We start from the raw sequence: 15,079 nt of genomic DNA on the forward strand, positions 1-15,079 counted from the left end.
TAGGACTGGAGTTTAATCTTCTAGTTTTAAAATTTAATTATATGAACATTTTTCCAAAAAGAAGAAAACCATAAACCATAAAGAAAGGAAGCAAAAGGACAGTAGTGAAAACGAGCAAGCTAGCAGTAAAACTGATTTGCTATACCTGCTATATTTTTCAACATAAAACAATACAATATATAACAAGTCTTCATACCTAATACTTAACTAATACCACTAATCAGTTTTGAAACTTGAAAAATATTACTTGCAGAGATAGATAAGCTGACTAATCAACTCAATCAGCACCTAAACACATCAAAACATTATCAATTTAGTTCATTTTCAACTAAGTAACTAAACAAATTTTCCATGCAACTCGATAGAGTCAACATGCACCAAAGGATTAACTGCATTTTATAGCTCAATGCATGCAACTCGCAGTACACCATTTCGTAGAGCCGGCTAGCACTTTGACACTTCATGTGGTCAGGTTGCAGTTTGCCATTTCATGAAACAACTCGTAATTAACAGTTTGCAGAGTCAGCTCACACTTTGCCAGTTCACCATACGTGTGAGCTGTTGTATAGTTGGCCAACTTGCAACATTAGCCTACTCCATTGTGTAGCCACTCAAACGCGCAACAATAACAAAACTTGAGCCAACAGATAGTCTCCACTCCAAATTGTAGCGATTGCAGAACTTGAGCAAAGATTCAAAAACATTCTTAACATTGAGAATAGAGTGCTTCCACTCCACTGATTCCCACCAATCCATTGTTTGGACACGGATTTCCTGGAAAGTATTAGAAGGAGATGGTTTTCCCTCATCATCAATGTTGGAACTAAGAAAACAACATAAGAAATTTCAGCTAAAACTTAAGCTTTGAGCTTCAATATCTTCTAAACAAACAAAGAAATTCAGCTTAAGCTATATAAACAAAATGCTTGATAGAAAACCAAAAGAAGAAAACGAATTTGCTGAAAGATTCATCATCTTTTCATTGAAACCAAAAGGCATTACATATACCAATCAATTAGCTTGTCAAAAAAATGAAAATGTTACCTAAACATACCTAACTCAACTAACTAAGTCTTGAAACTTATAAAACCTTTCTTGCACTCTTGGTTAAGCTGATTTATCAAATCTATCAGCACCAAATTACATCAAGCGCGTCACTAACTTAATTCTTATTTAACTAAGCAAAAAATATTGTTGAAAAGTAACAAAATAGCAGCATATGCTTCAGCTGCAACTTGCATGCACTACAAGAAAATAGACATTTAGTGGCGCTTTTTTTAGCCTTTAGTGGCGCTTTTTAAAACTCCGCAAAAAACGCCGCTATAGGTAACGCCACAAAAATTTGTGGCGTTTATTGAAAAAAACGCTGCTAAAAGTCACGGCTTTTAGCAACGTTTGTGGGAAAAGCGTCGCTAAAAGCCGTGACTTTTAGCGGCGTTGTGGAAAAAGCGCCACTAAAAGTCACGTCTTTTTAACGGCGTTTGTGGGAAAAGCGCCGCTAAAAGTCACATCTTTTAGCGGCGTTTTTGGTAAAAGCGCCGCTAAAAGTTACGTATTTTTAACGGTGTTTGTGGTAAAAGCGTCGGTAAAAGTCACGTCTTTTAGCGGCGTTTGTGGGAAAAGCGCAGCTAAAAGTCATGTCTTTTAACGGCGTTTGTGGGAAAAGTGCCGCTAAAAGACGTGACTTTTAACGACGCTTTTTCCACAAATGCCGCTAATTTTGGCAGATTTGCAATATTTTTTTTTCACCAATATCCAGCCCTTCCTGCATTAAAATCCAACCAAAATACAACAAATATAGTATAAAATGCAGCCAAAAACATCAAATTTAGCATAAAAATACAACCAAAAACAATAATTCTAAATGGTACTTTAAATTTAACTAAAGATATATGATGTAATTAATAAATAAAGTATAATTTAAAATATTCTTACAATAATGGTAAACGTGATAAAACTTAAAAACATTCTTATAATAAGAAAACTAATGTCTAAGATGGCGGCTTTTACGATTGTTTGAAACATATGCATCATCTCTTGAAGTTGTAGCCGGAGGTCATCGTACTTTTTGCTCGCTTCTGCTACCATCGCTCGTGCTTACGCCTCTCTCCGCAGCCGCACGCCTCCTCTCTCTGCCTCCACTCTAAGTTGTTGCTGGAGTTCTTCATATTTTCGTTGAACCTCGGCAATTTGCTCAACCATGTTCGCTTGCATCTGAGCTATCTGGTCTCTTAACCTCTGAACTTTAGCTCGAGCTTAACTTCCGGAAGGCATGTATTGCTGGGAGCCGGATCCAAAATATTGGGTCGGGGTAACACCAGATCCTTGAAATCGAACCCGACCGTACCTTTCAGGACCCAAAACTTCAGTGATAATTCTATTATCAATGTTCTCAAGATTAATAGAACTATCACTCGAAGCAATCACTTCATATTCCGCCTTCTTCTCCTTTAGTTTCTCCTAAAAAATCAATTAAAGAGTTAGAAACGAAATATATAATAAAAAGGAATGCAACATAACTTAACATTATTTAAAACTATTAATAATGAATTGAATTAAACAATTATAATTAAAGATTATAAATATTTAGAATAAATAAAATATTATTAAGTAAATATACCATAATTTCTCCAACTTGGATGTCATAGGAGATCCATCTTTCTTCCTATCGTAATCTCAAAAAGTCAAGGCGTCCAACTTTTTGTCCGGATTTGACTTCCTACAATATAGTAGTAAAAATATTATTTAATAATAGAAAGTTATTAATATTTGAAATAATTAATAAATTCATAATACCTCGGTCTCATTCTGTAGCAAAACTTCTCGACCTGCAGGTAGCGTGAATTTTTGTTTTTGCCTCACCGCTTGTTCCAACTCGCTCACGGTCCTACATAATAAAATTATTATTACGTATATAGTAAACACTATATATAAGAGTTTGGAAATATGCAATACCTCTCCTTTCTTTGAATTCCAAAATCTATCCGCATCTTCCCATTGATACCTCAGCATTCCCGGCAGGACATTTCTCAATTTTTCCTCGAGGCTTATGTCTTTCTTAAAATATTGTTTCTTTAAAGTGCTTTTATTGTCTCTCCATCTTTTACCTAATGCCTTCTTGATATAATCATCGGAGACTTCTAAAGCAAATCTCTCCTAAAAAAACATAAGTTTAGAATGTAAATATAAATGAAACTTAAACCAAAGTATTATAAATTACATTCACATTTTGTTACCTTAATATTAGCGAGAGCCTGATTTTTGTTGCTATCAGGCATGTGATACCATGATTTGTAGTTGATAGGCAACATATTTGCATTTCATGCTAAAATGCCCAAATAGCCTGCTAAAAGTCGAGCTTCAGATCCAACAGTGACCATGAGTATTTCTACTTACTTTAACACGCTCGACAGATCTAAGTCGATAAATCTCTAAGCAACAGACGTCCTTGAACTCTGCAAGGTCCCACCACTTTCAATTGAAAATGATATACTATTATTATATTAAAATTGAAAAATAATTCAATAATAAAAGTCAACACATATAAAATGAACATAACATTACTTTGAAATTCTTCAGCTCATCAAGTGTCTCGCACATTCGAAGATCCAACAAGCTGTCTCATTGTTCACTATTTCCTTCTTCCAAATTTGGAGTATTCTGGACAATACTTAAATCTCGTAATCTTCTTCTACGCATTTTTCCTGCAATACACATAAAATTGTTAAAGTTTTAGTAACAAATTACAACAATAGTAGTACATATAAAATAGTTAAATTATATAACATGACAAAGATTAAAATTATAATATTACATATAGTTAAAAAATTGTAAAATCTTACTACATCATTATTCGTAAATATCTTCAACCACATCATGTCGAACCCAATGATGTTGTGTACTAGTACTAGGGATATTTTCATCTAAGTTTTGTTCTGGAAAAGGTAATGTTTCTGATCTTTCGACGATGTCATCTCTACTTCCATTACCCATGTCAAACAAGTCTCTAGGGGTGTTCCGGAGTACAACATACCAACCCTCATCAGTTGGATCTTTCGAATAAAAAACTTGTTTCACTTGAGAGGAAAATACATATGGCTCGTCCATCAATTGTTGTCTAGTGTGAATCAAGCGAGAGAAATTCAACATTGTAAAACCAATTTGACCTTCTTTAATTTCTTGAGCAGTATTAACATCAGCCCAATCACACTGAAATAAGTCAACTTTCCATCTGCCATAGTAATCCAACTCAATAATGTCGGTAAGAAGTCCGTAATACTCCACATTACCCTCAACCGGATTACTGTCGCTAGCACTAGCATAACTTGTAATTGAAGAATTAACAACAACTCCACAATTTTGAGTTCTCCTCATTCTCTCACGATACTTTGTATGAAATCTGTATCCATTGATAAGGAAGGCACTATATCTTTTTATTATTCTGTTTAGACCTTGGGAAAGCCATTTAACTTCATCATTGACGTCCTTTCCACTCCAAACCTATTGAATCGAAAGTAAATTAAATAATTAACTAAATTTCGGGATTATATGTAACTTATTAACTTTAGTTACATACCGTTTGACTTAACCATTCATGAAAAGATTCTGTGAATAACTTATTAATCTCTCGATGTTGTAATCTTCGAGAACGTGCATGAGATCTTAAAATTTGTTTGTACTCACTATGTTAAAAACAAGTGTAATTGGTTAGAAGATAAACATATCAAAACGGCGAATATGTGAGGAAATTTTAGAACTTACTTGCGTAATGGTTCAACTAAATTGTGGTGAAAAAGTACATATCGATGTGCTTGTATCCACGATATATCATCTAATTCTGCAATTTCAACTTTGCCGATTGGTTCTCCATAACTTTGGAATAAATAAGTTTCGACCAAGTTATGATCATTGAACCCAGCATTTCTATTTGGTCTATTCAATCATGTTTCAACATCTTCTAAATATCTAGAACAGAATGTCATGCACTCCTCTACCAAGTAGCCTTCAGCAATTGATCCTTCTGGATAACGCTTATTGCGATAATAAGATTTCAATTTGCTTAGGAACCTAAATACGATATACAATATTTATCAAAAGTTGTAACTAAATGTATTGACGCGAATAAATAAATACTTGACAAATAAATTAGCACCTTTCTATTGGATACATCCATCGATAAAAAATCGGTCCACCAAGTATTGCTTCTTGAGGGAGATGGATTACCAAGTGCACCATAATAGAGAAGAAGGAAGGTGGAAAGATCTTTTTCAAATTGCATAAAGTCAAAGCAGCTCGATCCTGTACTTTCTTAAGTTCTTCAACATCCAAAACTTTGCCACAAATAGCTTTCATTATATTGGATGGTTCAATTATACAGGACGTCACATTTTTTGACATGCAGCACCATAAAGCAATTGGGAGTAAATCTTGCATCAAGATGTGGTAATCATGTGATTTTAATGAATATAATCTTCGATCTTTAAGACTCACACATCGAGATATATTTGACGCATACGCATCTGAGACCTTTATATCCTTCAACACCATACAAAACACCTCTTTCTCTTCCTTTGACATTGAAAAAATAGAAGATGGCAACCGATATTTCCCATTTGGAAGTACTTGAGGATGAAGATCACGCCGAATTCTCATGTCAACTAAATCAAGTCGACTCTGAAGATTATCTTTTGATTTTCCATCGACATTCAAAATTGTCCCAATTATGTTCTCGCAGAAATTCTTTTCAATATGCATGACATCAAGATTGTGGCGTAATATTATGTTCCCAATAAGGAAACTCAAAAAAAAAATACTTCTTTTTTTCCACAAGTCTGCCTCATTAGGATCATCCTCTTCGTCAGATTCATCATCGGATTCATCCCTCGATCTTCTCTTTGATTGCGTGTTAGGTGGTTGATTCATCTTCCCATAACTGAAGTTGATATCTTTTAACATAAACAAGATTTCAGATCCAACGGTCTGTTGAGGAGCTTCTCAGACTCTTCAAGCATCAAATAGAGTCCTCTGAAATCTAAATTTATGATTTCCATCTAACCACCGACGATGGCCCATGTAAGAGAACTTCTTCCCATTGTACAACCACTTCGAACAAGTTTGCGCAGCACAACAAGGACAAGCATAACGTCCTTTAGTACTCCAACCCGATAAATTAGCATAAGCCGGGAAATCATTAATTGTCCACAATAAAGCTGCACGTAAATAAAAGTTCTCTTTTTTTAATATATTATATGTCTCAACACCCGACCATAATTGTTTTAACTCTTCAATAAGTGGCTGCAAATAGATGTCTATCATTTCCGGGACCTTTCTCTCCAGGAATAATCATTGATAAAATAAACGAAGACTGCTTCATGCAAATCAATGGAGGCAAATTGTAAAGAACAAGCACCACAGGCCAAGTACTGTATGAAGTACTCATGATTTTAAATGGATTAAAGCCGTCAGCTGTTAGCCCAAGCCTCACATTTCGAGGATTGCTTGCAAAGCTTGAAAATTACATGTCAAATGATTTCCAAGCTAAAGAATCCGCAGGATGTCTTAATAATCCATCATCGGTCCGTTGATCATGATGCCACATCATAGATTCGGTCGTCTTTGACGACATGAAAAGCCTTTGAAGTCTTGGTATTAGGGGAAAGCATCACAAAACCTTGACTGGCTTCTTTCTTAACTGTGCCCCACCTTCATCCGCATTCACATCTTCTGTATTCCCATTCATCCAACGAGACTTGCCGCAAACATGACAACACTGTTGGTTCTTCTGATCACCTAGTACAACATGCAGTTATTTGGAAACTATGAATTTTATCGTACCCAAGGCCCAAATCTTTTATTAGTCTCTTCATATCTTGACAAGATTGGGGGATTTTTGCAAAAGGAAACATCTCTCTCAGAAACTCTAGTAGCATTGTAAAAGAATTTCCAGTCCACCCTCCCAAAAATTTTAAGTGAAATAAACGAATTCAGAAGGACAAATTCTAATATTTTGATCCCTCGTAAAGTTCTTCGTTCATTTCATTAAGTAAATTGTAGAACTTTGCCGCTTCTTCATTTGGCTCCTCATAAGGTGCACTTGTTCCCGTTTCGCCAAAAACATTTCCACCAATATTACAATCATCGGATGCAATAAAGTTAGGTGGAAACGATTGCTCACCATGACTGTGCATATTAAATGCATCCCGCAACATACCTTCCATGTCATCTTGTCTAACGTCTCGATGGTAATCGATGTCGGGATAAGTCGATTAATCGTTGAAGAAGTTCCACTAGATGTACACTCTCCATGGAAAATCCATTTTTTATACCCCCGAATAAAGCCATCAACAATTAGATGTTCGTAGACAACTTTACGAGTATGCCAATTGATGTTGCCACACTTCTTACACGGGCAAAGAATCATATTCTCTTGGCTTGCATTTTGAAATGCAAAATTCAGAAAAGTTTGTACTCCATTTCGATAGGCGTTGCTTACCCTTGACAATTTCATCCAACTCCTATCCATTTTGTAGTTCTTGAATTCTAAAGTTGACAATAAATTACATGTAAGTTGTTTATTATATAAATCCGATATTATATATTTTATGTTTTATGTAAGTTATGTAGATTATGTAAGTTATGAAATTTGAACTTTAAACTATATGCTTTTAAGGAAATTAATAGATTACACTACATGTATTAGTTAAGTTATGTAAGTTGTTATGTACGTTATGTGAGTTATGTAAATTATGTAAGTTATGTGAGTTATGTAAGTTGTTATGTAAATTATGTAAGTTATGTGAGTTATGTAAGTTACGTAATTTATTTAAGTAATTATCAATATTAATACTATTTTGATAAAAATTAGTTATAACTTTTAAAGACATTTAAAATTATTAAATATTAAAATCGAACATTATTAATATAAAAATAGTAATTTAAATATAGTAATTTTTAAGATTCATCATACGTGGCGTTGTTACACCTAGGAGGATCCATTATATCTTACATCGATATAAGGCAACCCGTCGGTTTCCAAACCTATATACTTTGAATCTTTAAAATATTTAAAAAGGTTGGAGATAAGGTCAGCTATTGTTGTAATTTTAATGGACAAGCAAGCTACATGGTAATAAATATTCAATAGTAAATGAGCTCAATAGAACTTTTTTCAAGTCTTTTTGAATTTTTTAAGATTCATCATACGTGGCGTTGTTACACCTAGGGAGGATCCATTATATCTTACAGCTCGATATAAGGCAACCCGTCAGGTTTCCAGCCTATATACTTTGAATCTTTAAAATATTTAGAATAAGGTTGGAGAGAAGGTCAGCTATTGTTTTAATTGCTTATAACTGCAGTTACTATAATAAAGTAATATTTTATAGACTAAGGCTTCACAATGATCTTACCAGTGGCATGACCATCAATTATATAATTGTTCAATGCTCCGCAAATTATAACACAAAACAAACAACAGTATAAATCATACCAAGTATGGAGAGAGACCTACCTTAGCAGATATTTCTAAATTTGCCCTCCATATAAATTAATTAGAGCTATAATTTCTCTTCAAAAAAAAAAAAAACCAGCTGCTATCATGAACATTTAAATACTTGTGCACATAACGAGATGAATTATTCAATTACATAATTAAAACATTACTAACTTATACTATGCTCAAACTTAACACATTTTATAATTATTCAATTATATTACATACACACAATTATATTAATTCAATATGACAAAAAAATGTATGTATTTATTTCTTTTAAACATGTACAATTGAAATCAATCAAAGTTTTATACATACATATGAACCGCAATTTAAGTTTCATTTATATAATAACACCAAATGAAAATTTATGTATCAAATTATAAGTTTGATCAATATTTATGTATAAATTTAATATTTATTCCTATAAATATTAAAATATTCACTTATTCATATAATTAACACATTTTCAAAAAGATTTTATTGATATTATATTAATAAATAAATTTATTAAAAATTGTGATAGAAATATTTGTATATTAGATGGGACATATTATATCAATAAATAAATTTATTAAAAATCGTGATAGAAATATTTGTATATTAGATGAGACATATTATATCAATAAATAAATTTATTAAAATTGTGATAGAAATATTTGTATATTAGATGAGACATATTATATCTATAACGCCCCAATTTTTGGGAATTCTGTAAATGTTGGCATAGGTTTAATTATGTTTGTGGGCCTCTAGAAGGCCCAAGCTTAAGATAGAACCAGGTAATTTTAGTTAATTTTTGTTCCATAAGAAAAAGGGAGTGAAATTATGAAATAGGACTTATGTGAAAATGTTTGAAAATACTATAGGCAAATTGAAGTGGCCAAATAAATAGGAGTGCAAAATAGGAGGATTTGCATGACAAACCTCCCATTTTACATGAAGTGGCTAGCCATCATGTTGTTGTAGACAATGTAACGCCCCAATTTTCGGGAATCCTGTGAATGTTGGCATAGGTTTAATTATGTTAGTGGGCCTCTAGAAAGCCCAAACTTAAGATAGAACCCGACAATTTTAGTTAATTTTTGTTCCATAAGAAAAAGGGGGTGAAATTATGAAATAGGACCTATGTGAAAATGTTTGAAAATGCTATAGGCTAAATTGAAGTGGCCAAATAAATAGGAGTGCAAAATAGGAGGATTTGCATGACAAACCTCTCATTTTACATGAAGTGGCTAGCCATCATGTTGTTGTAGACAAAATGAACACTTGATATCCATAATTTATGGTACAAATTGATACAAATTGATAATAGGTTAGGTAAATGTTTCATGATAATAGGTTAGGTAAGTGTTCCATGATAATAGGTTAGGTAAATGTTCCATGATAATAGGTTAGGTAAATGTTCCATGATAATGGGTTAGGTAAATGTTTCATGATAATGGGTTAGGTAAATGTTTCATGATAAGAATTTCATGTCTTTTGTATTAAAGAATTAAATGGATGAAATATGAAGTTTTATTAAAAGAAAAAGGGGTGAAAAGAACAAAGTTTTGTCCATCTTTGTTCATCATAGCTGAAAGTTAGAGAAGAGAAAAGAGAGGAGAAAGCTCCTGAGTATTTGGTCATTAGGAGGAGGAAAATTGAAGGTAAGTTCTTGGTACCTTGCTTCTATCTTGAGGTTCATGAGTTCTTCTTGATTCTACCTTAACTCTTGAAGTATATTTTGATTTTTAGTTGTGTTGTGAGCATTTGGTCATGAATTAAAATGAAGGAAATGGTTGTTGTTTCATGTTCTTTTGATGAAAAATGGAAGATATGTGAAGTTGAGCCAAACAAATGAGCATGCATGTGCCTTAGATGCTAAAGGGAAAATCGGCTAACATGTTGTGCTTTAAAATGATGAAATGGAGATTATGCTTAAGTAAAAATCATAGATATGTGATGATTGATTGGTGATATACATGTTTAAATAACATGCATGCAAGATAGGTGTATGAAAGAGTGATTTGGTAATAAATCTGCTTGGGACAGCAGCAGTAACGTGACTTTGGAAAATCACCATAAATCGTGGGAGATGAATTAGAAGCTGAATAAATTATGTAATTAAAGCTTATTGAGTCTAGTTTCTAATGAAATAAACAAGAACATATTTTGAATTCTTTACAATGAGAAATTTGATTCGTAATGAAGAGTGGTCAGATTAGTCAAACAGTGAAACATGGGAAACTTTGAGAAAAATCTGGTATTGATTGGCTAAACCAAAATTCTGAAAATTTTATGGATAGAAGATATATGAGTCTATTTTCAGGAAAATTAACGGCACTTGATTTGGAGTTTCGTAGCTCCAGTTATAAATGATTTAGTGACTGTTGCTCAGGAAGACAGCTTGCAGTGAAATTATGATTATGTGGTAAACATTGACAAAAATTTGTTAATGAGTTGCTTATTGATTTCTTATAAGCTTACTATGATCTGTAGGTGTGGTTGGCCGAATATTGTAAGGGATTAATACGTAGTTCGTATTTGAATAGTTAGATTAACGTGTTAGTAATCCAATTGTAGGCGGTTCGTGTGTGGATCTCGTCAGCATATCGTCGCAAACAGGTGTGTAACTAACACCCTCTTTCTTAGTCTAGATCGGCAAAAGTCGAAAAGCCGAAATGCCGAAAATCAGTATTTTGTAGATTTGCGAGTGTACGAATGCTCGTGAGGTAAATCGATTAATGTTTTTGGTAAGCTGCAATGTTTAGACTGCAAAGTGCATGATTTTTGCGCCCTCGATATTTTTGGGCTTAATGGGCCAAAATTGGAATGATGGGCCAACGGGCCCAATTCGATAAGAACCCTCGGTACGTGATTCTGTAGTACGTGAAAGGTAGGAATATGCATGAAAAACCCTAAAATAGATAAATTACTGAAATACCTTTAAAAGTGGAAAATTTACAGTTTTACCCCTAGGAGATAAATTATCGAAATACCCCTAGGGTTAAATTGACCTAAATGCATGTTTGACTGTTGTTATTTACTGCATGCCATGTTGTTATTATCTGATGCATGGGATTGGGATATTGACGGAGGAAGTACTGAAAGTGGCTTGTCCACATACTGGAGGCTTTGCCTCAATTTATCGTTAATCGAGCAGCAAGGTCAAGAATCTGTGGAGTGTTGGGCTGGGTGGGTTGAGCTATTCCCCACATGGAGTGTATGGCTGGTACGGGTGGAGTGTAGTGGTTGGTGGGTTGAGTAGTCTCCCCAAATGGGCTTGCATATGTTTACTGATGTTGCATGTATTTTGAAATGGGCCTATAGGCCATACTGTTATCTGAATAAGGGGCTAAGGCCCAGTTTATTGTAATCTGAAAAGGGCTCTGGCCCAATACCACTGTTACCTGAATGGGCTTAGGCCCAATGGGCTTGAGCTGACTTGGGCTTTGAATGGGTTTTCCTTACACACTGAGTTTCGCCAAACTCACCCCTTTTATTTTCATCCACGCAGGAAATCCCCAACCATAGTGGGCTTAGAGCTGTGAGGGAATTCGGAGTGGCCACCAGTTCTGAAAGTTTGATTTTCTTCTGGTGAACTGGACATCCTTTTATTTACGTTTGAAGTTTTGGGTTTTTAAATATAATAAGGCCGCTTAATTATTTTTGATGGTTTTAATATGTATTACTAAGATAGGTATTACTTATTTTAACTGTTGAAATTGGATAGCTTTAGGGCGCGTTTTCAAAAACAACAATTGATTTCAAAATAACTCGACAACAAGCAAAGCTTCCGCAATGAAAGTATTTTCCAAAATTAATCACTTTTCCTAAAAATGACTTAATCAAATCGGTTTCCTAGAAATATCCATGACGTTAAGGTGTGGCAATGGCGGTATGCATGTCTAGGATTGGATCCGAAGGGAGCTTGGTACTTAAGCAGTCCGATGGACTCACCACCTCTTTTCCGGTTTCCTACCTGGTGCACAGCTTCCATTCACTTTAATCCTTAATGAATTAATCTTTTGAACATCAAGTACGATTTTCTGGACTTAGAATGGAAATTTTTTTTAACGTTTTTGATGTGGCATGCCGAATCCGGCCATAACTTCTGGGCCGGGTTTGGGGTGCTACAGACAATATGAGTACTTGATATCCATAATTTATGGTACAAATTGATACAAATTGATAATGGGTTAGGTAAATGTTCCATGATAATGGATTAGGTAAATATTCCATGATAATGGTTTAGGTAAATGTTTCATGATAAGAAATTCATGTCTTTTGTATTAAAGAATTAAATGGATGAAATATGAAGTTTTATTAAAAGAAAAAGGGGTGAAAGGAACAAAGTTTTGTCCATCTTTGTTCATCATAGCTGAAAGTTAGAGAAGAGAAAGGAGAGGAGAAAGCTCTTGAGTATTCGGTCATTAGGAGGAGGAAAATTGAAGGTAAGTTCTTGGTACCTTGCTTCTATTTTGAGGTTCATGAGTTCTTCTTGATTCTACCTTAACTCTTGAAGTATATTTTGATTTTTAGTTGTGTTGTGAGCATTTAGTCATGAATTAAAATGAAGGAAATGGTTGTTGTTTCATGTTCTTTTGATGAAAAATGGAAGATATGTGAAGTTGAGCCAAACAAATGAGCATGCATGTGCCTTAGATGCTAAAGGGAAAAAATCAGCTAACATGTGCTTTAAAATGATGAAATGGAGATTATGTTTAAGTAAAAATCATAGATATGTGATGATTGATTGGTGATATACATGTTTAAATAACATGCATGCAAGGTAGGTGTATGAAAGAGTGATTTGGTAATAAATCTGCTTGGGACAGCAGCAGTAACGTGACTTTGGAAAATCACCATAAATTGTGGGAGATGAATTAGAAGCTGAATAAATTATGTAATTAAAGCTTATTAAGTCTAGTTTATAATGAAATAAACAAGAACATATTTCGAATTCTGTACAATGAGAAATTTGATTCGTAATGAAGGGTGGTCAGATTAGTTAAACAGTGAAACATGGGAAACTTTGAGAAATTTCTGGTATTGATTGGCTAAACCAAAAATTCTGAAAATTTTATGGATAGAAGATATATGAGTCTATTTTCAGGGAAAATTAACAAAACTTGATTTGGAGTTTCGTAGCTCCGGTTATAAATGATTTAGTGACTGTTGCTCAGGAAGACAGCTTGCAGTGAAATTATGATTATGTGGTAAACATTGACAAAAATTTGTTAATGAGTTGCTTATTGATTTCTTATAAGCTTACTATGATCTGTAGGTGTGGTTGGCCGAATATTGTAAGGGGTTAATACGTAGTTTGTATTTGAATAGTTAGATTAACGTGTTAGTAATCCAATTGTAGGCGGTTCGTGAGTGGATCTCGTCAGCATATCATCGCAAACAGGTGTGTAACTAACACCCTCTTTCTTAGTCTGGATCGGCAAAAGTCGAAAAGCCGAAATGCCGAAAACCAGTATTTTGTAGATTTGCGAGTGTGCGAATGCTCGTGAGGTAAATCGATTAATGTTTTTGGTAAGCTGCAAAATTTGGACTGTAAAGTGCATGATTTCTGTGCCCTCGATATTTTTGGGCTTAATGGGCCAAAATTAGAATGATGGGCCAACGAGCCCAATTCGGTAAGAACCCTCGGTACGTCATTCTGTTAGTACGCGAAAAGTAGGAAAATGCATGAAAAACCCTAAAATAGATAAATTACTGAAATACCTTTAAAAGTGGAAAATTTACAGCTTTACCCCTAGGAGATTAATTACCAAATACCCTAGGTTAAATTGACTTAAATGCATGTTTGATTGTTGTTATTTATCGCATGCCATGTTGTTATTATCGATGCATGGGATTGGGATATTGACAGAGGAAGTACCGAAAGTGGCTTGTCCACGATCTTGGAGGCTTTGCCTCAATTCTTCGTTAATCGAGCAGCAATCTTTAATCTGTGGAGTGTTAAATTTGGGTGGGTTGAGCTATCCCCACATGGAGTGTATGGCTGGTACGGTGGAGTGTAGTGGTTGGTGGGTTGAGTAGTCTCCCCAAATGGGCTTGCATATGTTTACTGATGTTGTATGTATTTTGAAATGGGCCTATGGGCCATACTGTTATCTGAATAAGGGGCTAAGGCCCGGTTTATTGTAATCTGAAAAGGGCTCTGGCCCAGTACCACTGTTACCCAAATGGGCTTGCATATGTTTACTGATGTTGCATGTATTTTGAAATGGGCCTATGGGCCATACTATTATCTGAATAAGGGGCTAAGGCCCAGTTTATTGTAATCTGAAAAGGGCTCTGGCCCAGTACCACTGTTACCTGAATGGGCTTAGGCCCAATGGGCTTGAGCTGACTTGGGCTTTGAATGGGTTTTCCTTACACACTGAGTTTCCCCAAACTCACCCCTTTTATTTTCATCCACGCAGGAAATCCCCAACCATAGTGGGCTTGGAGCTGTGAGGAATTGAGTGGCCACCCGCTCGAAAGTTTGATTTTCTTCCGTGAACTGGACATCCTTTTATTTACGTTTGAAGTTTTGGGCTTTTAAATGTAATAAGGCCGCTTAATTATTTTTGATGGTTTTAATATGTA

At 34.5% G+C, this 15,079-nt stretch overlaps 1 long non-coding RNA gene and 1 pseudogene across 2 annotated transcripts; one reads left to right on the forward strand and one right to left on the reverse strand.

Annotated features, from left to right (window-relative positions):
• Positions 1-591: 591 nt before the first annotated feature.
• The window catches only part of LOC108472340 (probable disease resistance protein At4g27220), a 94,365-nt pseudogene continuing 79,877 nt past the window's right edge, over positions 592-15,079 (reverse strand).
• Positions 9,928-14,941, forward strand: LOC128283569 (uncharacterized). Of its 2 annotated transcripts, XR_008273945.1 has the most exons (5): positions 9,928-10,143; positions 11,060-11,101; positions 11,994-12,930; positions 13,848-13,889; positions 14,914-14,941. It is a non-coding gene; the product is annotated as an uncharacterized LOC128283569 (long non-coding RNA). The 2 variants fall into 2 exon arrangements; XR_008273944.1 differs by lacking the exon at positions 14,914-14,941 and having other exon boundaries at positions 13,848-14,183.

Source organism: Gossypium arboreum, chromosome 11 (assembly GCF_025698485.1).
Source record: "Gossypium arboreum isolate Shixiya-1 chromosome 11, ASM2569848v2, whole genome shotgun sequence".
NCBI lineage: Eukaryota > Viridiplantae > Streptophyta > Magnoliopsida > Malvales > Malvaceae > Gossypium > Gossypium arboreum.